The sequence below is a fragment of the Gobio gobio genome (assembly GCF_949357685.1).
Source record: "Gobio gobio genome assembly, chromosome: 7".
NCBI lineage: Eukaryota > Metazoa > Chordata > Actinopteri > Cypriniformes > Gobionidae > Gobio > Gobio gobio.
This window is the reverse complement of record NC_137103.1, coordinates 51,928,521-51,956,408: the sequence shown is the minus strand read 5'-3', so window position 1 is coordinate 51,956,408 and position 27,888 is coordinate 51,928,521. Positions and strand designations below refer to the sequence as shown.

At 38.7% G+C, this 27,888-nt stretch overlaps 1 protein-coding gene across 3 annotated transcripts in view; it reads right to left on the bottom strand.

Annotated features, from left to right (window-relative positions):
• The window catches only part of grb14 (growth factor receptor-bound protein 14), a 115,877-nt gene that overhangs the window by 51,990 nt on the left and 35,999 nt on the right, over window positions 1-27,888 (bottom strand). The window lies entirely within an intron of this gene.

The window sequence follows — 27,888 nt, the reverse complement described above, 5'->3', positions numbered from 1 at the left end:
TGTGCACACCGGGACGATTTTCGCACGCGTTTATCGCCGACGTTTAACGCCTCGGGACTAAACAATGGGCGCCAATGTGAGTGTTCACACCGACGCGCAAAACGCCAGGCGTAAAAGCGTCATTTTTAAAAAAACGCCTCGGGTTCGTTTTTTTATTTTGACGCGGCGCGTAAAAAACTGGCCGACCAATGAGATCGGCGCTTTTGTTCACGTGCCTGGAGCTGCTGAAGTGACAGTAAAACACGACTTGGTGGCGCTCAAGCACAAAACGGTCTTGCCGAGCACGCATTGATACGACGAAGAAGTAGTAAGTAGACAAAGAAGAAGATGAACTGCTAATGCTGCTTGCCAGTTAGCAAAAAGTGTGTGAATGGTTTTGTCCATATACATAATATGTCTATGGTTTTGGCAAGCACGTAAATACTGTCTCTCTTCTCCTTCTGTGTGACAAGCGAGTGTCAGAGGCTTAAAGTGCCGCAGCACCATCTTGTGTACCGGGAGCGCATCGACTGAATGTGCACGTTCACTCGGCGCAGCGCCAGTGAAAATCGCTTGGGTGTGAACACTCAAGACGCGCCGAAAAACGGCACGAAAAACGCTGGCGATAAGCGCGCACGATATTCGTCCCGGTGTGTACAGGCCTTCAAAGTGAAGGTAGCCATTGACTTGCATTATATGAATCACCAAGGACCATGGAATAAAAATAAATAAATAAATAAATAATAAATGAATAAATACATAAATAAAATTGAATAGGTAAAAATTAAATAATTAAATAAAAAATAATTAAATACATAAAAAATTAATAATATTAAATACATAAAAAGATTAAAAAAATAAATAAATTAAATAATAAAATTAAATAATAAATAAAATAAAAATAATAAATGAATAAATCCATAAATAAATATAAAATAATCAATTTTAAAAGGAAAGATAAAATGCCTCTCCTGTCTTTTCTTTGTGACGTATGTCCAGTCAAACTCTTCAGCAAACAGGTTGTGTGACATGCCCTCATGCTCAAAAACCATGAACAAAACTACACCGAAAAACAACAACAAAAACCTAGATTATGGGTTATGAGGGTTCACTTGCAATTCAAATAAACATGGCTTTTGTATGGCGAATTATTGTCTGACAAGAGCATGAAAATAATCAACAATGAATTTCATTATTGAGTCTTGACTATTAAAACCATCTACAGTACTGAACAAACATAACATCATAGAAAAGGGAAAAAAAAAACTGTTTCATGTGGGCTGTCCTGTCAGGTGCTTTGATGGATTACTTCCATGCTGCTGATTAATGTGTCAGAGGTGATTTCACCAGCGCATAACTTACATCTCGAAATGTTAGAAATTCAGCTCATCCTAACAGCAAGTCTTCAAAGAATTCACTGAGTGAGCACAACTTTTCTAATACTGGGATGTCAAATAAAGGAAATAAAATAAAGAAACAATCTAATGATCAACAAGCATTAGTTACCTTTGTAGCCCATCTCATGTCAGTACATTTGCATATTGTTAGGCCTATGCAATTTGCAGTAATATTACTTTTTTAAAGACATTTTTGTTGACCATTGCACGATAAACATGTTTAGTACTGGGGGTGAGTCGCCGCTTCATGTCCAATGTGAAATCTGAGACCTGAAGCAAAACCATTTGAGAACCAGTCATGTATTCTTACACCATCCCCCATTAACACACACACACACACACACACACACACACACACACACACACACACACACACACACCCCTATACCCAAATAAACATGTATTCTCACACCATCCCCCTTATAACACACACACAGTTTTCTAATCCCACTCTCACTTATCAAGCACAATCTGCAGTCAGACTGTTCATACAGCATGTCCACACAAGCTCCACGAGCTGTTAAGATCAGGACAGAATTCCACCATCCTCTCATCCTCCACGGCACTGACCACACACATACACACACACACACACACACACACACACACACACACACACACACACACACACACACACACACACACACACACACACACACACACACACACACACACACACACACACACACACAGAGAAAGAGCGGCTGTGTGTCTTTATCAGCAGTGGGCAGTGGTAGCACAGACAGTCAGGCGCTACAACTTATCACAGAAATGGAGAAAAAAAATAAAAATAATAATTGAACTGACTGAAGCAACTGATAAGGCAGTCTCTTCGATTCTCAAAACACTGACCGACTCAGACACAGCGGCCTTGACCGTCCCTGAGAGCCAAACAACAGAGCAGTGTGCTAGAGCTGGTGACACACACATCTACATCTAGCTCAGATTAAAGACATGTATGGCTGAAACACCAAGGGTTGGACCCCTTTTGCCTTCAGAACGGCCTTAATTCTTCATGGCACAGATTCGACAAGATTCTGGTCCATATTGACATGATAGCATCACGCAGTTGCTGCAGATTTGTCGGCTGCACATCCATGATGCAAGTCTCCCGTTCCAGCACATCCCAAAGCTGCTCTATTGGATTGAGATCTGGTGACTGTGGAGGCTGTTTGAGTTTAGTGAACTGACTGTCATGTTCAAGAAACCAGTTCGTGATGATTTGAGCTTTGTGACATGGCGTCTGAAGATGAGAACACTGTGGTGATAAAGAGATGGACATGATCAGCAATAGGGAGGGCTCGATACCACAATTTTGTCTTCGGTATGGTACCACAATCTAATACCGAAGTACCGATATTAAATCGATACCATACAGGGTCTGAATTTTGATGCGGGTATTGCACATAATTTTACTCACTCTCGCAAGTTTTAGGTTTATGAAGCGAGAAATTACAGCAAATGTTTATTATTAAATTAATCAACAAAGATTATCACATCAATCAGTCATTTGGAAACTTTCTTGTAAGGAATTTCAGCGCGTCTCCATTCTCTCAAAATGAGCAAATTGCTTCTGGCTTCAAAAGACATCGCACCTGCACTATAAAAGCATCTGCGCGCTCAGATTCAACACTTTCACTTTCGCAACACGACAGCTGACGGAAATTACTGCCCACGTCTTTTTGACAATTTGAACATGCAAGCGATTTTATAGAATTTTGTAATACATATGGGATGAGAGCTCTTTGAGAGAGTTTTCTTTGCGCTCATGCCAACAACAAACACACACACACACACACACACACACACACACACACACACACACACACACACACACACACACACACACAAACAAGCCTAAAGAGCTCGCGCATTCCAAATTCAGTTGTTTTTCCTCAGTCAAATTCACAAAATTATGTCAAAAATGTCAATCTTTAGTGAGTAGTTACATCAACACAGTTGGGTATGTCTTTCGCGGATGTAAATAGTGCAATAGTATGCGTGCAAATATTATGAGGTCTAAACGTCACTGGTTGAAACGAACGCTGGATATTAATTTAAACTATACGATCTTATGTATGTGCGTTGATCAGTGTTAAAAGAAAAATGTCTAAATTAGATCGTTAGAATTATGCACTCACCTGTCGATCTCTTAATGTCTTACAAGTCAGGAATTAAGTGACCGATGCTTGGCAAGGTTTGATGGTTCTTCAGCAGTTTTATAAGCAAAGTAATTCCAAATTTCACGTCGTCTACTTCTCTCTTTATTAATGAGTTTTGTGCGTGTTGAGTGAGATTCAACTGCTGTATTCATCTTGTTCTGTTGCCACATTTGCCGGTTTCATGTCAGTTTGGGTAGCGCTAGGTAACCTAGTGGTGAACTTCAGAACAGCAGCATATACCGAAATGAGCAAAATCATGATATCGTACCGTTTGAAATGAAATATATACCGGTATTTTTCCAGTACCGGTATACCGCGCATCCCTAATCAGCAACAATACTCAGGTTGGCTGTGGCGATTAAACGATGCTCAATTGACCTATCGGTAAGCTCCACCCCCCTTAGTTACTGTTGCTAACTCGGACAAACAAACAGAGTTGCTATATCTTACAATGACAGCTGTCAGTGTAAAAACCTTATCCCAAGATATTTTTTGGACACAGAATGTAGCGTATATCCCCTGTCCGAATGATGGCCAAACTTCACTGATGGTTTATCAAGTTTATTATGTCCTTTTTCATTCCAAAAAAATCATCGTAAGAGCTGAACAAACAAAGCATTAGAAGTGCGCATTAACGTCTCATTCACAAACTCTCTATCTCTCTCCGTTGCATTACCATTAAAATACACAGTAAATTACACAAAAACACTCAAACAACTAACAGTAAACAAACATATACACAGACCGTATGCCTTTTCGAGGGTGCAGTTAATAACTGGTAAACTTTGTATCTGCAAAACAACTCCGATAAACTGCGTGCGAGCTCTCCCTTTCACTAACCGTAGACTAATACCCATCAAAATAGGAGTCCTCCTTAGTAGGACAGATAATGTAGACCTTAAACATATCTAAAATTAAATTAATTTACATATAACCAGTTTAATATGGAGAGGCACTGAAATGTAGACCTTCGTGTTTTTGACCTACAGTGTTACATGACGTGAGAACAGTTAGTTATTTCGGTTTGCATGTTAGCAGAGACTTTAATCGTAACTTAACGAGAGTATGACAAACAGAAAATCCTCTCAGGATCCCTGGACTCAGAGTTACAGTACCTCAGGCACGACATTTTAGCATTTTTGTAGCATAAACACCATCAAACCGGTGAGAGCTTCGGATTTTCCAATGTTTCTCTATGGCGCGGACACCTAAAAATGTCCGAGTTCCGGTCCCAGCACAACTGATACTCAACTGCTATTGGCTCATCTGCGTTCGAGGGGAGGGGCTTACCGATAAGTCAATTGGTACTATGGGGCCAAAAGTGTGCCAAGAAAATATCCCTCACACCATTACACCACCATCAGCCTGAACCATTGATACAATACATAATGGATCCATGCGTTCATGTTGTTTACACCAAATTCCGACCCGACCATCTGAATGTCACAGCAAAAATCCAGACTCATCAGACCAGGCATGTTTTTCCAATCTTCTTTTGTTCAGTTTTGGTGATCCCGTGTGAATTGTAGCCTCGGTTTCCTGTTCTTAGCTGACAGGAGTGTCTCTGGAGTGTCTTCTGCTGCTGTAGCCCGTCTGCCTCAAACTTGGACGTGTTGTTCATTCAGAGATGCTCTTCTGCAGATCTCGGTTGTAACCTGGGCTTATTTGAGTTACTGTTGCCTTTCTGCCATCTTGAACCAGTCTGGTCATTCTCCTCTGGCATCATCAACAAGGCATTTTCACCAACAAAACTGCCTCTCACTGGATATTTGCCCTTTTTTGGGCCGTTCTCTGTAAACCCTAGAGATGTTGTGTATGAAAATCCCAGTAAATCAGCAATTTCTGAAATACTCAGACCAGCCTGTCTGACGCCAACAACCATGCCACGGTTACTTAAAAGGGTGGCTGATTATGATTTAACTTTTTAAACTTTAGTTAGTGTGTAATGTTGCGGTTTGAGCATAAACAACATCTGCAAAGTTACGATGCTCAAGGTTCAAAGCAAAGGGAGATATTTTATTTTAAAGAAATCACTTTTTAAGGACTACAACAAAGGGCTGGTAGGGACTGCAACAAGCTTCTTTATGGGTTAGTGACATCACAAACCCTAAAATGTCCATAAATCCCGCCCCCGGGAACACGCAACAAAGGCCATGTTGAGAAGAGGAAACAGTTGTTATAGTCGAGCACATTTGGGAGTCACTAAAGCTGTCGCATCCGTCTTTCACATTTATTGCAATACAGTACGAACACAAATGCAATAGCATGTCATAAAAGCAAGATGACAACATAAGTTATAACCGTAATTAAACTAAACTATACCTATTCTCTCTTCATGCAGCAGATATTCTCTGGCTCTGTAAGCATTTTGATGAAAGAATATGCTAATCAATGACTTGAAGGTAGTTAACTCCACATCACATCATAAATTCATCAACTCCATCAGTATCCAATATCCAATTCAGAAAGTCTCATTCTACATGTTGTCTCTTCTTCTTGAGTCTCTCCATCATTGTCTGACTCCGGTTTGAGCATAAAAGGCTGAACAGTTTCGGACATTTTCAGTGCGTGTCTGCGTGAGGTAACGGAGCTGCGAACACGAGCTCTTGAAGCTCCGCCCTCTTCTAGAAAGGGGGCGCGAGCAGCAGCTCATTTGCATTTAAAGTGACACACATAAAAACGGTGTGTTTTTGCTCACTTTCAAAAAGTGGCCATTTTAACATGCTATAAAAAATTACCTGTGGGGTATTTTGAGCTAAAACTTCACATACACACTCTGGGGACATCAGAGACTTATTTTACATTATAGGACCCATTTAAATCCCCTTTATTCCACATTCTGATGCTCAGTTTGAACATCAAGACAGCAGTCTTGATCATATCTACATGCCTAAATGCATTGAGTTGCTACCACCTGATTGGCTGATTAGATATTTGCATTAACACACTGATGAACATAATAAAATGGCCGGTGAGTGTGTATACTGTATAGTTATATATGTATATAAAACAATAAATAAATTAATCTAAAAAAGAGCAAACAAAAATGCTGCAATCCACCTGGTTTGTCATATTTCTTTGAACCTTTGTAATATGTGAATATGTGACTTGAATGGGAATAACATCTGACATTCCAGTAACATCTTTTAAGAATGTCTAAACAAAATTACCTGGAAACCTGCAAAAATGTTACACTGTAATACAGCAACTCAGTATTATTGGAGATCATTGGACTTATTATTAAGAATATTAAGATATTTGTGCTGGAAAATAGTACTCGTGATGCTTACCCTAACAAACACAGAATAAACGCAGCCTGGCAGGCACTGTAAGAAGGAGGTAAAATGCTGAGAGGAAAACTAGGGCAGATTCCAGCTGAGATTCTTAAGGCCTTGTTCTGGATGGCAGTTCTGGGATCATGTATCACGTCTCCAGACATGTGTAGGACAAGCAGGCTTGCCGGAGCGGGACACAGATAGCCCCTCTGCAGCAGACATACTCTATGAGTCATGAGCTTAAAGCATCTGCAGGCCATGTGTCTGTCTGCCGAGAATCCACAAAACTGCATCATGTCTCTCTAGACGTGTCTTTTTCTCTCTATTCAAGGATCTCATTTCACTCCCTCACTTCTTAAAGACGACTCAACCATCAGTTCTCATTCACAAACCTCATTTAGTTGCTTCTTGCAAAATTAAAGTTTATTACCAAAAATAACTTAAAAGCAAGTAATATAGTATAACTGTAGGTTGCTTATGTTTGCCCCATGTTGTAACTCATCACACAAATGTAGGTTTAGGGGTAGGGTTAGCATTAGGGGAAGAAATATACAGTACGTACAGTATAAAAATCATTGGGCGCATGCAAGCAGGGCGAGCGAGAGCCGTGAGAGAGCGGCACGAGGCCGGTGCGTGATTGAAGATGAGTGCCAGCTGCGCATCACACTGGTCTCGAATCATAAAAGGAGGAGCGACGACAGTGAAGGACGAGAGAGTACCAGCCCTGGACTTTATGTTGTGTTTTATTTATGTTTTATTATGTGTATGCGCGGCAGTCGTCCGTGAGGAGGCTGCCATTTTTACTTTCAGTTTGTTTGTTTATTTTTATTAAGTATTTTTGAAACTTTTGCCGGCTCCCGACTTCTTCCCATATTAACAAACCCTGTTACAATAATAAAAAAAAAATTTGACGACCAGCTTACATCTTCTTTTAAAAGTGGCATACTCTGTTACAAACTGCTCTGAGACGCAAATGCTGAGGATCCAAATTAAATCGTTTATTAAAGGGTAATCCAAAGACATGGCAAAAGGTCAAAACACAGGCAAACAATCCAAACAGATACCGGGACAGGAACTCAGGCAAACAGGGTAATCCAAGAGACAGGCAAACCCAGAAAACAGGCAACAGAGTCAAAACCGTGGGACAGATAATCAAAGCAGCGCTCAGAAACAGTTGTGACACATACAAGACTTAGCAATGAATGACTGAATAAAACCGGGGCTGAATCCGAAATCGCCCCCATACCCTTAAATAGGGCACTATTTGAAGGGAAAGCCATTTGTAGTGGTGTCCGAAACCATAGTGGACGTTATTGAGTGCTTGAATCCCACATTGCACCGCAATAATGAGTGCACAGCCGATGTACACACAGCGGCTGTCCGAATGCACTCACTTGTTTTCATTCACTCCTTAGAGGACTAATGTAGGGAATAGTGATTGAGGGTTTAGGGGATGATTTCGGATTCAGCCCAGGCTTATATAGGCAGAGTTAACAAGGTGAATGACATAAGTCCAGGCAGAGTGTTTTGGGAAATTTAGTCCATGTTAGAATAACAATGAACAAGAGGGGAGTGCCCTCTGGTGGATATAAAGGGCACTCCGTTTGGTAATCGTGACAATCTGATATCTGCGTTTACACTATACACTATACACTTGGCAAAACAACCCAAGGTAGATGCTCCGACCCCGGAAAAGCTTAAGAAGTAAAAACGGCACGATTTGCAGTGATAATACAAGCTTTTGCTATCCGCACCATCTGTAATGTTGCGTTCACATCAAATGCGAATAGAGAGTCCTCCTGACTCCGAGTGATTTCAATGTTAAGTCAATGGAAAAGCGCGTTGACGCGTGTCTGGAGGTCCTGCGGCGCGATTCCGCCTCATTTGACGTCGATTGAGCGTCTCGCGCAATCCACGCGTCATGCGCGAGTGGTACTTTTTGTGCATTCATACGTTTGAAGCGAATTCGCATTTGACGCCCCAGAGTTGAACATTTTTAACTTTGCCGTCAATTCGCGCCGTGTTAACCAATCAGGAGCCTGCTCGCTGCTGTCACGTGGTAAAGTGACGTGATGAGAAACCCTGCATAATTTAAAAATACTACTATTGTTTTAAGACTTTTTAAGGTGAGAATGCAGTTGTTTAAAGCTCAAATCTGTGGTTTATTTATAAAGAGAGCGCCTATTTAAAAAAAATTATCTTGCGTTTTTGGAGTTGTGAGATCCAGGTGATCACCGGGCGCTCAGCGCTCATTAACCCCGGCGAGAGCAGCCTTTCCTCGGCCAGTCCTTCTGGCATTTGCCGCTGGCTCTGATGTGTCTGTAGTGGTTAAACATGAGATATGATTAATCTTGTGTGGATCTAACGGGCGATCTTTGGTGTCATGAATCTATCATTTGTTGTCTGCCAAATCGTTTTGACTGAGGGCAAAGAGAAGTTTCATAACTTTATTTTTTTTGAACATTTAAATATACATGTAGGTAGTGCGTTGCCTGGACCACATTTGTGTGGCTATTAATGTTTAATATATTTTTTTTGATGAAAATGAAAAGAGGCAGAGTGTTTTTGGACATATTTCTCCTGGAGCGCCTTGAACGTCCAATTCGCTGTGGACGTGCGAATGGATTCAAATTGTTCAAGCGTCCAACTAGACGCGGTTTTGACGCTCTATTCGCGTTTGTTGTAAACGCAGCATCAAGGTCAGCAAAGCATTGGGTTGAGCCTTCATCCTCCATTGCGCCATTTAAAAGAGAGTCATGTGATCGCGGTTGGTGTCCACATTGACATCAATCGCCAATGTTGCCATTTCAATGACGTGCGACTCTATTGATGGGAATATCCGCTTACATGGCAGATGCAAATGCATGTATCCAATTCATATCAGATTTATTTCCACTTATGAATGAGGTCTGAACCTGATCTGAGAATATCAGAATCCATGTGCTTTTTTCCTGCTTACATGTTCGTGGGTCACATCCGATCTGTGCCACAGGAAAATTGGGTCACTTGCACCATGTAATGTAAATGCGGCCATTATGTATATGGAAAGTCCCCATAAAACATGTAAACCCAACTGTGTGTGTGTGTGATAGTAATAATTAAATAACATCATTTGGGAAAGCAAACAATAAGACAAATGGCTGTATTTATTTGCTCAAAAATAGCAATATTGAGAAATATTATTGCAATTTAAAATAACTGTTTTCTATTTTAATATATGTTCAAATGTAATTTATTTCTGTGTTGAAAAGCTTAATTTTCAGCATCATTAAATAGAATAGAATAGAATCACAGGACCTTATTCACGAAACACAGGCATCATTCTTTAAACACATCATTCTTTAAAATGGTTTTATGAATGTTTTGCACAGATATTTGTTCTTCTGGTGTTGAATGGTCATGAATGAGGCTCACTATGTGTAATTAAACACGAGCAGTTTTCTCACGGCACTCATTGTTTTCAGCACGCTGGAGCAAAATGTCTTATTTACATGTGAGCGTTACCCTCCAAGATGTGCGACGTGAGAAAGGGGAAGTACAGCGAGCAGGAACCCGCCTAGCCAGGAAGACACATCACGTCTGTTTGCGTTTAAAGTGCATGAAAACAGAGTTGGGTATTCGCAAAGTTACATTCTGTCTTGGGAAGACAAATTTAGCCAACTCAGCAAATAAAGCAAGGCCAAACAGTGGTGCGGAGAATGAGGGAGCGATAGCATTTATGGCTAATAATAACTTGTCCGTTGCCTTGAAATATAGCAGCATGTTCCAATTCAGTGTCGGGGGAAGAGAGTAACCCCTGGTCCTTGAACTATAATGGGCAGTGTTGAGTCGTGCTGAATGAAGCAGTAATTTGCTCAGCCACGGTTCAGGCTTACATAATCGCTCTAAGACGATATGCGCCAGAGTGCCTTCTTAACTATTACAGCGATAAGAGAGATGAGAGACGAGACGCTGAGATAAGACTTCTGATGGACAAATTGCCTGTGTTCTATAATGCATGTGGAATTATATATTCAACACATAATCCCATGAATATGTTACATAGACTTTAAAAGTTTAAAATTCACACTTTGTCATAATTTGCTCTTCTCACTACGAAATTACTACAATTTTAACTAAAGTAAAAATAATTCACTAGATTCAATATATAGTACACAGTATATTGAAATTGGGACACTTTTTACAATTGAGATTACTTGGAAATATGTATCCTATATTATCTTAATGATACTAAAATAATACTGAGCTTTTGCCATTTTGACTTTTGAAGTGCCCCTATTGTGCAATTTTAAAGGTTCCTAAATGTATTTTGGAGGTATGCAATAGCTTCACGTGCATCCAAGGTCAAAAAAACAAATTTTCTCAAAATATACATTGCACATCACCTCATTTCTCGAAGAGTCTGAAAACGGTTTGTTCAAAGATTCAGTCTCTCTAAAGCCCTCCTTTCCACGAGCCTACTCTGCTCTGATTGTTCAGATGGCCTAGTGTGTTGTGATTGGTTGACCACTTACAGCATGGGGCGGCAACTAAACACCTATTATCATATCTGAATTTCAGCTCCGGATCTTCCTCAGCGCTTGATACACAGAGATGCGAAAAGTAATGATTGGGTTTGTTTTTCCATATATCAATTTTACATTCAGAGACAGGTACAGTGGCAAGAAAAAGTATGTGAATCCCTTGCAGAATCTCTGAAAATGTGAATAATTTTAACAAAATAAGAGAGATCATACTAAATGCATGTTATTTTTTATTTAGTACTGTCCTGAATAAGATATTTTATGTAAAAGATGTTTACATATATTCCACAAGACAAAACAATTGCTGAATAGCTAAAAATGACCCCGTTCAAAAGTTTATGAACTTTTGATTCTCAATACTATATGTCGTTCCCTTGATGATCAGATCCACGGATGTTTTTGTTATTGTTTTGTGATGGTTGTTAATGAGTCCCTTGTTTGTCCTGTGCAGTTAAACTGACAATGTTCTTCAGAAAAATCCTCCAGGTCCTGCAAATTCTTCAGTTTTCCAACATCTTTTGCATATTTGAACCCTCTCCAGTAGGGACTGTGTGATTTTGAGATCCATCTTTTCACACTGAGGACGATTAAGCGACTCAAACACAGTTATTAAAAAAGGTTGAAACATTCACTGATGCTCCAGAAGGAAACGCGACACATTAAGAGCTGGGGGGTGAAAACTTTTGAACAAGACGAAATTTCTCTTATTTTGTTTTCATATATATATTTTTTTATTTAGTTCTGCCCTTCGGAAGCAACAGAAGACACTTACATGTTTCCCGGAAGACAAATTAAGTACAATTTGCCTTGATCTTTAAATTAAAAAAGTTTTCACCCCCCCGGCTCTTAATGCATCGTGTTTCCTTCTGAAGCATCAGTGAATGTTTCAACATGTTTGAGTCCCTGAATGTTGTGTTTGAGTTCCTCAATCATCCTCAGTGTGAAAAGATGGATCTCAAAATCATACAGTCACTGCTGGAGAGGGTTCAAATATGCAAAAGATGCTGGAAAACTGAAGAATTTTCAGGGCCTGAATGGTTTTTCTGAAGAACATTTCTGAAGCAGTTTAACAGCTCAGGACAAACAAGAACAACCAACACAAAACACAAAAACAGCCGTGGATCTTCCAGGTAACAACACAATATTAAGAATCAGTGGTTTTGAATGGGGTCATTTGAATAAATTCAGCCATTTTTTTGTCTTGTGGGCAATATGTAAACATTTTTCATGTAAAATATCTTATTCAGGACAGTACTAAATAAACATGGATTTTGTATGATTATTCAAATTTTCACAGAATCTGCAAGGGGTTCACATAATATTCCTTGCCACTGTACTGTATATTACACACTGCATGAAAGATAATATTCAGAAAAGCAAAATAGGGGCACTTTAAACTGTCAAGAACGGAAAAAAGCACCATAAACGCAATTTTCCCCTCAGCTTTCGCTCTTCAATATCAATACTGCGGTCACATGTATTTAAACCTGTTATCAGTCATGTGACATACAATGTTGGACAGTAACAAAGTATTTTTTTCACATTATTACGCTACATTTCATAAAAATATATTGTTTGTCATTATTTCGAAGTAAAGATATAGACACATATACCCAATACAATCTCATCATTCCTTCTTTTTGCACTGAATGATTCATTTGTGAATTCGATCGCAGTAGTTAACAACTCACTGATTCTTCCAATTCATAACAATTCAAAAACTGGGACAATTGTGATCTCAAGTGCACTTATTTTGTGCGAGACAACAATACGGGTGTTGAAACAACATAAGGAATATAATGCTGAATAGAAAAGCATATACTTAAAGGGGAAAAAAAGGGTGAGTAAATGGTGACATTTACTCAACCTCTTTTGCTTTAAGTATATGCTTTTCTATTCAAAGGGCCTTTTCAACAAGTTCTCAGTGTTTTGTGACACAGAAAACCATCGTGCATTGGAAGGCTATCACTCTCATGGAACATTCACTGAGGGGTATAAAACAGTTTCACTGCATATGGATCAACTCAAGTGTGAAAACAGATCAGGGCTGGTGTCTGGGAGAGGTTAGCGAGGCCGAAGACAAGGAGAGCCCAGCTGACGGACCCAGAGGGCTCTGAGACAGCACTTCTAACTCTATGAGCCTTTGTCATGTTAATGTACCATGACACTGCAAGCACAGAAGTGCTTTCTCACGACTGAAATAGCTTTTAAAGACCACGTAAAAAACAAAGCCGTGCCAATGGCCAGGGCCTCTGGGCTCAGCTGGTAATATAAAAAGCATGGGACGAGGCTCAGTGTAATTAATCTAGAACTTCTTGCAAAGTGGCAACAAACCGTGTGTTCTGAAGCAAAGACCTTGTGGGTTTAATATCGGTAAAATGCTGCCCTCTTGATGCCAATGACAGCCACATGCATGCCCACCTTGCTTCTCCTTTGGCAAATCTGACCACAGTTTGGAGACATTTGGAGATCTCTTCTGAAACTCTAAAGGAGACACATGTGAGATTACTGCGGTTTTATTCCTCAGGAGAAACATCTGAGACGAAGGATGCTTAAACGAAAGTCTCCATTTGCTCTCTGTATCTACGAGAAACTAATTAGATATTAAAGAGATTTGGGATTTTATTTTCCTATGGGCAAAGCTTAAGTCTTTAAAGGCACAATATGTACGATTTTTGGATTAAAATATCCAAAAACCACTAGAACAGTGTTATATATTTTGTTGACTTGTGTTACATTATCCCAAATGTTTTCAGGAAAGTTTAAATCCAGAGAAATAAGCAATTTTAACCAGGATACGGACCGTGCGTCGCCTATCAATGACAGCATACCCGTGTTACCCTCGATTTCCTTTTCTAACTGTCCTTGGAGTTTACTAGCAGTTTCTGAGTACAAAATGATCTAAAATAAATAATTTTTTTCAGAGTAACATTAAGAATGTAATTTCCAGCCCTGAAAAAAACATGCAAATTAGTAAAATAATGAAAGTCATGGATATTGTTAGGAATATAAATGTTTTATTGTAATAATTTAAACGTATTTTTGATTGAAAATCTGCCCCGCAGTCATTTAATATGATTTGTAAAAACCTTCATCCAGTAACCATGGAAACACCAATGACGCTTTAACATATTATGTGTTTTATTAGACAGGTGAGCAACTGTTTGGAGACATTCATCGGTAGAAAACTAATCATTGTTACACAGCTGAACACAGTTAGTCTTATTGTTTAAATCTGGTTTTCTTGATTTACCGCGAGTGCCATGTTTTCCCATGGCTAATATCGATCTAGTTTACCGTAGTGTGAACAAGTGTCGCATAGTAGCACCGAGCGAACACACAGAGTAGCATTATAACAACTTTTAACACACTCAAATGTAGGGGTGTAACGGTACACATATTCGTATCGAACTGTTTCGGTACAGGGCTTTCGGTTCGGTGCACGCGTGTACAATCTTTAACAGTTAACATCCGGCTTGTTTTAAGCGCGGAACACACTTCAATCCGAGTTCCCAAACAAACATATTAAGTATTCAGTCCATTTTAACATGAAATTCAAACAATTATGCCGTTTTGACGCTCTTTAATGTAAAGTGACTGTATAGGCGCTGGATAGACGCATCAGTTCAACTTCAAGCGGTGGCGCGCGAGTGAACGCGATCATCTCTTCCTAAAGAATAAACATAAAATAACATCTCTTAAGATATGTTGAGGATAAATTACAACTTACTGAAATGTATCATATGTCGTGTAATCGCTCAATCTGTGTTTCAACGGTGGAAAGACAATAAAATAGCTTAAGTAAACAATGTCACGTAGCATCACATTTACCTCAGGCAGTCATTTAGTGTCCACAGCTGTTACTTCACTAGAGAGATTCTTTCACTAAATATATGCACTATATTAGCCGTTATATTAAAGCTACACTGTGTGATATTTTCCCCCATCTAGCGGTTAAAAGGTATATGACCATCCAGTGAATATTAGTTTCTCTTCCTCTCAATTCCGATTTCGTTTTAACTCCTACGGTGGCCGATTTAGTCCAAGATTAATATGGCTTCCAGTTCGACCTCGTCCACATTCGACACGGTGCCATCGAGTGTTAAAAAGCGAAGCTTGAATTCACTGGTATGTCCCTCTTTGGCTGATGTACTTTCAAGATGGAGGGGCAACATGGCGACCCGCATTCGAACCCCTCACCCGTATGTATTTTCAATGGCATATTATAAACTTACGAGAATACTTTATTACTTGAAAGAAGTAAATATACATTAATGAGCACATATTTTTGAAAGAACTAAGTGTTTTTATCTAAGAATAAACTAAAAAAGTTACACAGTGTAGCTTTAATTATATTCTACTTAACCTGTTAGTGATGTCTTGATTATTTAATGTATGTTTAAATAAATCTGTCATGAAAATGACAGCCACTGTGTATAAATGATTATATTTCAACAACGAATTGGAGAAAAAAAATTATAATTAGATTTAGAAGTTAATACAAAAACTGCCTCATGTGAAGCTTGAACTAAAAATAAATAGCAACGGAATTTAGGCTAATAGTTTGGGCTCTGTTGTTAATCTTATGTGTAAGTAAGGGCTCCCTATATAGTTTACAGCATTATCTTTAAGAAACTTTTAGTTATAATTGAATTAATTTAAGGACAGACAATTTTTTTCAGTAAAATACTGTTTAATAAAAATAAATAAAAAGCAATTTTGTAAAACTGCTGTACCGAACTCGTACCGTACCGTGACTTCAAAACCGAGTTACGTAGCGAACCGTCAGTTTTGTGTACCATTACACCCCTACTCAAATATGTGTAATATGATAAAACAGCGCTGCGTTACCCCACATACACATGAATGGAAGAAGCAGAAGCGGCGACTGCGGCAGAATAAAAGCTTTGTGAAATCAAGGCATCATCATGCTACGCCAGTGTTACTCATTGCGCGGCTCGCACCAGCTGGCAGTACATAATACGGTGAAATGATCATGCGGTCAATACATAGCCTACATTTCATTAAAAACAAGCAGGGCTATAACATAACCCATTACAGTTTTTCTCAGTCGCTTTAGTACATTTCTCGAATCATCCTCGACATTTGCAAAACAGCAAGTGCATTTCTCAAAACAATTCGTACAAATAGCAAAACACCATGGATTACCAGCAAAAGCCAGTCTCTTGCTCAAAATCCTTAGTTCATCTCTCAAAAGTAAATATCTGTGTCAATGAACATGTCAGTGCCATCAGAATGACAAGTCCTTGTGTCATTGTGTATGAATAAGACAGTCAAATTGCTTAGTCATATTGTCAATATAACTGTACTCTGGAGGGATTTTCTGATGTAAATATGGCTAAAGTTTTGATGACAATTATTGTAAATTTTAGGTTACACCTTTGTGTATGTGGGAGTTTGAATGCAAGAGACTGGACAAGATTCACATTTATGCTTTTACTGTTTGTACTGTAATTTGTTGACAGATCATGTCATTGCGATACAGAAAGGAAAAGACAGCACTGCATAGCACAAAGAAAAAAACCCCCAGAAAAACAAAAGTAGAAATGTGAACGTCTAACGGAAATGTATAGAAATATGCTTGACATTTTATGACAACTTGTTCAACCATTTTGCATGTAAAGGCTTATGCTATGAACTAATGCCTAAATGTTGTGAGGGGTGAGACTATTCAACAGAGACCCATTATAATACATTTTGATCAACATGACATAAGCAACTGATAATGTAGGAAACAGCAGAGAATTGTACATAATCATTTGCATGGATGTACACAAGCATTTGCAACTTGTTCAAAGAAATGAGAAACTGCTTTTTTGATGTGCACAAGTGACACAATGATGTGAAGATTGAACAGGTAGCTTTGAGAATTTCAATTCTGATCTGAGAAATGTACCAAACCGACTGAGAAAAACTGTAAAAACTCTATTTGTAGGCTAATAGAGCACTTTATTTATATAAAAAAATACCCAAAAACAGCGGCATTACAAGATGGAAATATACTGCAGACTAGAAAGGATATTTAAACTTGCTCTGCCCTTACATCTATGACTCACTGCGGAGTAGGGGTTGAACGACTTCCGATTTTTTCAAGTCGACATTTATGTGATGAAAGTCGAGTCGATGTCGACTAGTCGCTGATGACGTCATTAATAAACAAATAACCCTGAACCTTGAGCTGAGACGCGAACACGAGTTTTCTTGTGCACAGGACAGCTTTTGCATATGACACAGCGCTACCCATAATGTTATTGCTCCTACTACAACAGCTAATGTATCAGTTCTTTTGTCTTTGGGTCGTTATATTTCTCACAGATTTCTGCTTGTTCTGAATCAGATACAGATAAAGTAGTGCAATAAAGATTATGTAGGCTATATGAATTCATTAGTGGAGAGAGCGATTGCGTGTGAATTAATTCTACTTGCCAGCGTCTCTCTACTAATAAGCTGTGCGTTTTAGTTACTAAGAAATATATGTTATAACTTTTCAGTTTCTAAGCTATTTTAGTGATACATCACAGAACAGTGTTGATACATTTCTGCGCTACTGAGTGGTTTTGTGTAAGGCGCGCGCGTGATGTGCGAGCTATGTGTGTGTGTGTGTTACAATGCAGCACGCATTTAGAGCGGTGATTAACTGACCTGTGCAATAAGCGTGCATTCTCACGATCAATTTTGAGCTTTCAGATGGTATAATCAAACATGTCTTGTGGAGAGCTCTCTGAGTATGTATTTATTTGTCATTTTTAACTGTTGGAAACAGAGCCTAGCAGCCTGCATCTCAGGAAATGGCTTATCCTGTCGCGCCCTCCATAGGCCAGGCGACTAGTCGACTTCAAGCTTAAAGCGGCATGGCAGAGCATTAAAGTCAACTAGTTGATTAATCGACTAGTCGGTGCAACCCCGATTGCGGAGTTGCCCGTTTTGACTCTTTCCAGCTTTTAACGCTTTTTTAAATCCTCATAAGAACAGTTTTAAATGAGTTAAATAACGTCTTAAATGAACTTAAAGAGTTGTGAGGAAATGGGACGCGCGTGTCATGTTCGGCAGCGGCAGATCTTAAAGTCACAGCAGCACTACAAATGAAGTTTGAAGCCTAAAAAAGCCTTCAATTACACTGTAATGTTGAACGGCTATAATTAATGTTTAAAATTGGGGAATTGAGACATCAGTAGGCCTATCAGTAGGCTATTAGTATCAGTGAAACTGGCCTTCATTCATAAAACGATGCCATTGAGCAAATATTTATTAAAATATACTGTCTTTGTTTTTCCTACATTCATTTGGTGATTTACTGTGAAATGATTACATTATAAAATATATCAAAAACGTGTTTTAAACAGAAAAATGTGTGAATAATCTAGAAAGTTTACATTAAAAATATATTGTGCATACCCACTATCTACCTTTTGTATTTATTGCATAGCATATTGTATGGTATCAGGGATGACAGACTGATAAGCAGACATGCTATTTATGACTGGATGTAACTTTTGATACTCGGTAACACGGTAAAAGTGCCTCTCCTATTGATTTTGTCCTGTGCTCTCCTGAAAAAAATAGGGAAGACCACTGAGCGACGCCTTTGTTTTGAATAAGCGACCTCTATGTAAAATGACATATTGTGCCTTTAACATCGAACATCAGAAGGGTTGAATTTACAAAATGCACACATGACGCTTCACATGCAGGAATGAAGAAAGAAAATCTCCCACGTTTACTTCCAGTGTCTTTAAATCTATAAACCAATACTCCAACACAGACAAGAGGGAATCATTAGCGTTGGGGTGAAGGGGGCGGCTTGGACAATGATTCAACACTTTACTCAAGCTCTCCACATCTATTCATCCGAGCGTCTGGGGGCAGGGCAGGGCAATGATGTCATTGCTCTCTGCATGCTGACCGTGTGACTCAGACGTGCTGTCAGACAAACAGCTGTGCGCACTAACATTCTCCTTTTGTCCTGTGTGGAGCAACGTCTCAAAAGACCTGCCAATCAAAGCACCCCGGGACACAGACCTGTGCAGGAACTGACCCTTCGCTAAGCCCCGCCCCTTTGCCTACTATCGCTAAGAAGAGCTTTACAGACCATCGCATAGGAATTAATTCAGCTTATAAAGTGATCGGATGTTATTGTTTTGGGCATTGCAAAACATGTTTATCGGTCATTGATTTACACAGTTACAGGATTAAAAAGCACAAAGACTGTGAAACAGAATAGAATAGAATCTATTCAGATGAAGGACCAAAACATCAAATTTTATTAATCGTTCTAATTCTATAAGAATAGTGAAGTCCACACCACAATTATAACGATAACAACACGTTGTTGGAATAGCTTTCAGGACAATTTTTCTCCAGCTAATGAACGTATCATATAGAGAGCTCGAGCATTTAAAGTGACGGACAACAAAACTGCAAAACATTTTAAAAAATGCAAAATGTTTTTTGTTGAGTTTCATATCTGATACAAACTGAGCAAAAACGTGACCCTGGACCACAAAACCAGTTATAAGGGTCTTGAAATTGAGATTTATACATCAAGCTGAATACATAAAAGTTTTGTTAGGATAGGCCAATATTTGGCCGAGATATTTGCAAATCTGGAATCTGAGGGTGCAAAAAAATCTAAATATTGAGAAAATAAAGTTGTCCATAGCAATGCATACTACTACTAATAATATATTTTTTATATATTTACAGTAGGACATTTACAAAATATCTTCATGGAACATGATCTTTACTTAATATCCTAATGATTTTTAGCATAAAAGAAAAATCAATAATTTTGACCCATATAATGTATTTTTGGACTTATGACTGGTTTTGTGGTCCAGGGGGCGTATTACAGAAACGTTCTTTGGTCTTAACTTAAGATATGATAAGTTAATTTAGGATTTTTCACAATTTCGTATTACAGAAGCAAACCTTAACTTGACTTAGGATTTTTATCCTGTCTTACAAAATCTCATCTTATGTGTAGTTAGGAAATCTTAAATTGCTCCATCGAGTTTGGTAATCAACTGTCAGGTCTGTTACCAAGCAACCAACAACGCAAACTGCTTCTGAGGTAAACCTAAAATCAAAATGGAGAAATAACGGCGTGCTTTTAATTTCAGTGCAGCAGAGATTGACATTATGATAAGCTCAGTTGAAAAGTTAAAGCCTGTTTTATAAATTGCCTTTTAAAAAAAAAAAAGGCATTAGTCACTTGAAGAATGACCGCTCGTGCTCCGTGACGGCTCGTTGGCCTCTTTAATGTTGGTCGCAATTCGTCAACTAACTGCAAAATCATGTGTCGTGGGAGTATTTTTCAGCATCCTCTGGGTCGTACAAAAGTCTCTCCACCATAAAAACGCTGCTGCTCTTCGTTTTGTATAATTAATAGAACATGCCAACTTTTGGGGACTTTAGCTTATTCACCGTATCCCCCAGAGTTAGATAAGTCCTTACATACCATTCTCATCTCCGTGCGTGCCAAAACTCTGTCTGACGCACCCATCACTAGCCTAGCTTAGCACAAAGACTGGAGTTGAATGGCTCTAGCTAGCCTACTGCTCAATAAGTGACAAAATAACGCCAACATTTTCCTATTTACATGTTGTGATGTGTACATGGTACATGGTACGGAAGAAAGTTCCTTGATTATTATGCAGGAATGAGAGAATAGTTGTACGGTCTTAGTACACGATGTAAATATTTGATATTCACATTTGAACATTTGATTCAGTGCAGTAAGTGTCAAAATCTTTTACAAATCGTAGCTTCATCGGAATGGTCCGAAACTTGGTGACTTTATTGGTACTTGGTATATGAACACCCAAAAAAAACAGGGGACAGGATTTGAAAAGTCTAAGTGGTCGTAAAAAAAATGACCCCCATAGGAAATGAATGGGAAATTGGCAAAAATATGAAAATGCAGAGTTTTTTGGTGCATACAATCTACAAATCAGCCAGAATGCAGAAAAAAGGACTCAACAGTGAAGAGGTGAATCTCTAAAACATCAAGAGTGCAAAACAGACAAAAAAACTCACACACACACACACACACACACACACACACACACACACACACACACACACACACACACACACACACACACAAAAACACAATTAGCTTTTGGAATGGCACGCGTTCATTTGTGTGTGCGTGTGTTTTTTGTGTGTATAAGTGTGCGTGTGTGTGTGTGTGTGTGAGTAAACTCTGTATTTTCATATTTTTGCCAATTTCCCATTCATTTCCTATGGGGGTCATTTTTGACCCGAAGGTCCTGAGTGTGACTATTTTTTTTACGACCACTTAAACTTTTCAAATCCTGTCCCCAATTTTTTTTGGGTGTTCATATACCAAGTACCAATAAAGTCACCAAGTTTCGGACCATTCCGATGAAGCTAAGTTTTTTTTTTTTTTAATTATAAAACGCAAGATCCACTATAGTGGTAAAAATGTGCTATTGCGTGATAAAAATGCTCAATGTGTCAACCGGATGGCACCGATCTCATTTAAAAAATTGCTTTCATGAGGCCTAGGCTTGACTCTAAAATGAAATACAGCTTTAATAAAAAAAATTAAAAAAAATAAATAAATTAAAAATAATATATATATATATATATATATATATATATATATATATATATATATATATATATATATATATATATATATATATATATATATATATATATACATTTTTATTATATTCAATGGGAAAAAATGGGTCATAATTATTGCATAAATATTAATTATAAATCATAAAATTATCTCAAAACACCAAAAAAGAAAAGAAAAAATATTATTGAACAAAAATATATTTCATTGATTTTACTCAAGTCTTTTTTATCTAAATCCCACCCTTCGGGTCATTTTTGACCCGAAGGTCCTGAGTGTGACCCATAAATGAAGAACCCCAGAGGGTAAAATGGTATAAACTATCAATCAGACGACAGAAGGCATGAAGTTGTGTGCAACAGATTTTTAAGCAAATTTTTGATCATGTTGATAATTAGAGACCATAGAAATGTATATTATAGGGTTAAAATACTGAAACAACAACCCTCCATAGATTCAAAAGAAGAATAAAAGCTTAGAAGAATCGATAAAAGTAATAACGCAGCAGTTGCTAAGGTACGATTGGTCAGTAATGTTTTAAAGGCAGGGCTTAGCAAAGGGTCAACTGCACCAACAAGAGCTTGGGAGGTCACCAAAGCTGCATTTCACTATCACAGCTGAAGCTTAAATATTCCCCCTCCCCTAAATCATCCAAAAACAAAAACAAATCCCACATAATCCCATCAGCGTACTCAAACAATAGCAGGCCAGGCACTGGAGAACTGCAATCAGTGGCTAATGCGGTGGATCAGGTAACAAGACCTGGATTGTATCTTGTAAGGACCTCAAAAGAAGAGTTTGCACAATCAAGCTCTTTGGATGATGTGCTGGAGCCGTATAGGCGGAACAGGCATGCCAGGAACACCGTCAATCACCCTAGCCTGGGGCATTAGTCGCTGCAAATGTGATTTTGCAGCGTTAAGTATTGTAGCCAATCACAGGCATATCTGTTGAAAGAAATGACAAATCAGAATTGTTTAAGTAACCGGTTGTGAGAATCCTCTGAATAACCCTCAAAACGCTGAATGAGTTTCTGTCTAGTACCAGTTAAAGTTCTACATGCTCGGAAAATAACCCTAACCCATTATAACAAACAAAGTGTAGTTGCATTGTAGAGTAAATTAGATTTATTGTGCATTTTAGTTTAATTAATTGATTTCCGCAAGTGTGCTGAAATCAGTGAGCTTGCGCTGAACTGACTGACAGCTTCAGTGTTTATAAAGGGAGCACTCATTGCTAGCTTTTTGTCTAAATCATTCACAGTTTGAGGAAACGTTGATTTTCATACTTTATGATTACATAGTACATTTTTTAAATATATATATATATATATATTTCAGGCGAATAAAATCTGAGTTATATTAAAAAAGTCCTGGCTCTTCCCAGCTTTATAATGGCATTGAATTGATGGTTCGTTTTTTAAGTCCATAAAAGTGCATCTATCAATCATATAACTGCTCCACACGGCTCCGGGGGGTTAATAAAGACATTCTGAGGTGGCGCGTTTGTGTACAAAAAAATACCCATATTTAAAACTTTATAGACTAATATAACTAACATCCAACGGTCAGCAGTACGCAAGTCAACTTATGGCGAAAGAGTGACCCTTGACCCCTGAACCCTTGGCGCATGCGTATTGACGAACACAGAAGCGCAGAGGATAGAGCAAAACAAAACACCGGTTATGAATTTTGGAGTTATGGAGTCTAAATGAGATTTTTAAAAGAGAAATGGCGGAGAATTTCGATATAAGAGAAGAGGGGCTTGAGTTTGTTGCCCAACACTATCCACGAGAGGCGTCAAAGCTTACAATGCTTCTGTACATCGTCAGGGGTTACTCTTTTAGCGCAAGTCAACTTGCGTACCGCTGACCGCCAGAAGTTATATAAAGGCTATAAAGTTTTAAATATGGATATTTTTCTTACACAAATGCGCCACTTCGCCTCAGAAGGCATTTATTAGCCTTTACTACCCCGCGGAGTATTAGGCCTTTACTACCCCCCGGAGCCGTGTGGAGCAGTTATATGATGGATAGATGCACTTTTATGGACTTATCAAATGAACAGTCAAGTCAATGCCATTATAAAGCTGGGAAGAGCCAGGACTTTTTTAATATATCTCTGATTTTATTCGTCTGAAAGAGTAAATCATGGGCTAATTTTTATTTTTGGTTGAACTAACCTTTTAAAGGGGCTATATGCGTTTTTCTGAAATTTAAACTCGCGACTGACACCTGTGGCCAAAAAACAGAACTGCTCTTATTTTCTGCTCGCTCTCGCAGCGGTGGTGACGTCACATCCGCAGACAGCGCGGGAAAAAAACGACCCGACAGAAAATAGGAAAAATAGGATACAGGCTTATAGGTGCACCCACTGTGAGCGGACAAGGTGTCAGTATGCTCATCAGGAGATGTTTGAGTCATAAATGGTAAAATAAAAAGACTATTGTTACGTTTATTTTGGGGAAAAAGTTGCATATAGCCCCTTTAAGGAGTGAAAATGGCTTATATGAGCCAATAAGTGCTCCTCTGCTGCCATCTACTGGTTATATGGGTAATCTTTAGTCCCCCAGTAGTCAATAATTGTATCCCTTAAAACTCATCTTTGATCACCATAATGTATAATGTTTAACCATATTTAAATGATTTTTCCTGTGAAAAAAAAATCTTCATGCCTTAAAATAGCTTGAATGTAACTCTACATTTAGTATACGCAGACCATGAATATGCAAGTGAGCTCCGCCTTCACTCAGTCATACGGCTTGTATACAGGTCGATGTATCAGAATGGTAATGTGTTTTATGTATCGCTTTTTACAATGTCGGACATGTAACGGAGGCCAGCTAGTAGTTGCTGTGCGAGTAAACCTCACTCCTCTGATCTCAAGAGATGCTCTAGTGACTGACGCTAGAGGTTGCAGCCTTTAGCCTCCTTGTTAGAGCGTCCGGCTCTCATGCCGGCAGACCCGGGTTCGAGTCCCGCTTGGAGCGGGTGGTTCGAACAGGAGGGGTTACAAACACATAACAGTAATTAATATGAATAGCCTTTTCTACTTGACTACGTTATCAAACAGCTAATAATGTGTTGCTAATGTTACACAAACCATGTTCTCGTTCGCCATCTCACACAGCTGCCTTCTAAAAATCAGCATCCTCAGAAACGCTTTGAACATCATACATCAGTGGAGAAAGGCATATAGTTCATCATAACATCATAATATACATCATATACATAATTAACCCGCTATATTGCTACAAGTATCCGATTTTTGTGCGCAAAACAAACAAAAATAACAACTTTATTCAACAATTTCGTTCTAGTCTGTGCCAGTCTCCTAAGCAGTTTACATTGTAAATAGTGCAGCGATCTCGAGATTTACGGCAGCCGATGCTGTTTATGTTACCACCACGATGCATGCGTGGGGTACAACGTTAACTGCGTAGGAAACTGGCACAGGCCAGAATGAAATACAAAAAGTATTCTCGTCGCTTCATTAAATTAAGGTTAAACCGCTGTAGTCGCATGGACTATTTTAACAATGTTTTTACTACTTTTCTGGACCTTGAATGTGTTAATTAAAATGCTGCCTATGGAGCTGTCGGATTTCATCAAAAATATATTTTGTGTTCCGAAGATGAACAAAGGTCTTACGGGTTTGGAACGACATAAGGGTGAGGAATTAATGACAGAATTTTCATTTTTGGGTGAACTATCCCTTTAAGACTAAAAAGGTTGGGAGCGACTTGCTAGAGAACAAAACAAATCTGTGAATTGCACTATTATGAAAACAGTCACATTAAACCTGAACCGGCAACCTAATGTCACCACATATTGGCCTGTTCTGAGATCGAAGGTCTGTAATTTCAGCCTGTGGAGTGAGCAAGCCTGTCACACACACACACACACACACACAGTCTGGTGCGCTATCCTTCTGGGGACTCACCATAGGCGTAATGGTTTTTTTACTGTACAAACCGTATTTTCTATCCCCTTACACTGCCCCTGCCCCTAAACCTCACAGGAGACATTCTGCATTTTTACATTTTCATAAAAACTCATTCTGAATGATTTATAAGCTTTTGTGCCCGTGGGGACCTCAATTTAGGTCCCCACGGTGACACGAGTCCCCATGAGTCTGTCTACAGTCAGGTTGAAGTCCCCACCAGGCTAGAAAAACATGTACACACACACACACACACACACACACACACTGTCTGAGGATGGTAATAGAGTGCATTAGAGCCCGCCTAACTTTTTCAGCAAGGTTGGTTCCACAAGTATTTTGTCCCTTCATTTCTCCCAAAGGTCTTTGTTAAAGAGTTACAAGCCATGAACCAAACCAACAAGCTACAAGGTGAATCACAACATTGCAAACTTTGATTTGAAGAATAAAAAAATTAAAAAAATCAGATAAAAGACTGTGAACTTGATGGCTTTAATGAAGGAAGAACTACAATTGCATGAAGCAGTGCAATAGAAATAGTTGGCGATTATATCTATAGAAACAATATTTTAAATATGCAGATATTTACAAATATTTAAGTAGTTTGACAGCATAGTGAGATTCAACAGGTATATCTTATAAGACACACACACATACATATAAACATACAGACTGGGTCATCGCCTATCCTCTACAAACTAGCACAGCAAAAAGTTTTCGTGACACTTCCATCCCCCTCTGGTTTTCCCTCCTTTTCACCAATATACTGTGTCCGTAATTGCTAGCCTCAGATATAATACGAGAGGGATCATTACTGCCAGCCTCAAATGTAATGAAGGCCCCCATAATGGCAAACTGCAAAGCCACATTATGACGGCACATTTCAATATGCTGTAATTTGCAGATTCTGCTGCAGGTCAGAGCTGTTCCGGATGGCTGTCCATAACATATATTTGTCATATAATAAGATCCACAAGGGTCTCGGTTTTCTCAAATCAGCATTGTAAGCAGATTGCATTGGCCGTATAAGCTCGGGAGCGAACTGGCTCTGAGGATGCATCTCATATACGACTGATAACAAACTCATAAAATACATCAGCATAACACAATCACAACGGTTCTCAGCTTTCATGATGCATAATGCACCAAAATCATCTCATACAGAAAATAAAAGCTCTTCACAGTTAGCGATAAAAAACTAATGAAGAATTATCAGAGATATTTCAATAATTAATGAAATTAGTAACTATCATGTCCATCAAACTTTTTAGTAGCCATTTAGATTAAACATTATTATCTATCCATCCATCCATCCATCCATCCATCCATCCATCCATCCATCCGTCTGTATGCCTGTCTATCTATCTATCTATCTATCTATCTATCTATCTATCTATCTATCTATCTATCTATCTATCTATCTATCTATCTGTCTGTCTGTCTGTCTATCTATCTATTCATCCACCCACCCATCCATCCATCCATCCATCCATCCATCCATCCATCCATCCATCCATTTATCTATCTGGCCTGTATACAATCATAACCTTAAACTTTCAAGCTTTAAAACTATTTTAAACTTTGAGGTACCACTTTGTCGACAAATCAAAGTCTGCTTCTATGAACATTCATTTTCTAATTATAAGTTCTGTTAAAAATATCTATATTGCCCTGTGCCATGCTTTTCCCTTGTTGTAGTACTGGATTAGAAAATAAATCCAAAAATGGTTTGATTCGGACCGCTGACACAGCAGTTTAATTCCCCTGTCCCAGTTAATTTCCATTCCTGATAAACTGGTTCCTTGCTTACGTCATAGCGCTCTGTCTGTTTATCAGTCTCTTTTGCATCTGTTTGTATGCCGTAACTCAGTCTCACTAAAGGTTTCTACTGACTGAGAATTAATCTAAGATAGTGGAACATGAAATGAGAAGGTGATGAAAGTTTCTTTTGGCTCCTGGACTTTTTAACCAAAAAAGCAAT